The sequence below is a fragment of the Emydura macquarii genome, unplaced genomic scaffold (genome assembly GCF_026122565.2).
Source record: "Emydura macquarii macquarii isolate MOO-44397 ecotype Brisbane River unplaced genomic scaffold, CSIRO-AGI_Emac_v2 contig_474, whole genome shotgun sequence".
Taxonomy (NCBI): domain Eukaryota; kingdom Metazoa; phylum Chordata; order Testudines; family Chelidae; genus Emydura; species Emydura macquarii.
In genome coordinates this window covers 13531-14905 of record NW_027130611.1, presented here as the reverse complement: position 1 = coordinate 14905, position 1375 = coordinate 13531, and the positions used below count along the sequence as shown (strand labels likewise).

Sequence of the window (1375 nt, the reverse complement as noted above, 5' to 3'; positions counted from 1 at the left end):
TTTCAGGTAAAAAATAACCCTTCCTGAATCAAAAGCTGATTCTCCTTGGTCCTACATTAGTCTGAGAAAATGGGAATTTATTTCAGGAAGTGTCACTCCTGATTTACACCACTGTGAGAGAGAAGAGATTCAACCCATTGATTCCAAGGCAGTTACTACTGATTTACACGTGTGTATGTAAGAGAGGAAGGCACATTTAAACGAATGGAGTCATAAACCTGAAGTAATTACATTTTCTGTAACAATAGTTTCCTGCCCAGTATTCTTCTCAGGGCACCTTTCACCTCCTTGTTTCTCAGGCTGTAGATGATGCGGTTTAACATGGGGGTGCTGACCGTGTAGGAGAGAGACAGCAGCTTCTTGGTTTCTGGGAAGTAGCTGGATTTGGGGCAGAAGTAGGTCGAGCTGGCTGTGCCGTAGAAGAGCATCACCACCACCAGGTGAAAGGAGCAGGAGGAGAAGGCTCTGTGTCTGCTCTCTTCTGAGAGCATCCTCAGGATGGTGGTGATGATCTGCATGTAGGAGACCAGGATCAGGAGGAAGGGGAACATGACAAAAAGTACAGTTGCTGTGAGGGCCTCGATTTCGAACAGATAGGTGTCAGTACAGGCCAGCTCCAGCATGTGGGGAGCATCACAGAAGAAGTGGTTGACTTCATTTGGCCTGCAGAATGGCAGACTGAATATCCAGGTCATCTGCACAGTGGCAACCGGAAAGCCGGAGAACCATGAGGCTCCGGACAACTGGAAGCAAGCCCTTCTATCCATAATGTCCGGGTAGCGCAACAGGTTGCATTTGGCCATGTAGCGGTCATAGGCCATAGCAGTTAAAAGACAGCACTCAGCTGTTCCAGAGAAGAAAAAGAAATAGAGCTGAGCTGCGCAGCCGCCATAGGAAATGGTTTTATTTTCCACCAAGAGATTTATGAGCATCTTCGGGACAATGACCAAATTGAAACCGATCTCTAAGGAGGTCAAGTTCCAGAGGAGGAAGTACATGGGGCTATGGAGAGCATGGTCCACGGATGTGACTAGGATAATGAGCAGGTTTCCTGTCAGGGTTATGGTATAAACAACAAGGAAGATCAGGAACAGTGGAACCTGCAGGTTGGGGTGACTGGAAATTCACATGAGGATGAATTCTGTGACCATAGTATGATTCCGTATACTCATGGTGTTTCTTCAGTGTGTTTCATCTAGAAGACAGTTTTATGATGCATTCCTGGTGGAGAGTTTATGTGATCATTTTTATCCATCAACTATCTATTTATTTGGGAATATATATTTTAATCAGTTCTGGATAGATAGATAGATCTGTATTTTTATTACTATTTGAATCCCTCTCTTTTTGACAATCTTATTTCTCTATCTAGAAC

General features: G+C 44.5%; 1 pseudogene; it reads right to left on the bottom strand.

The window, feature by feature from the left end:
- Positions 1-227: 227 nt before the first annotated feature.
- Positions 228-1172, bottom strand: LOC137146722 (olfactory receptor 10A4-like; annotated as a pseudogene).
- Between the last annotated feature and the right edge of the window lie 203 nt (positions 1173-1375).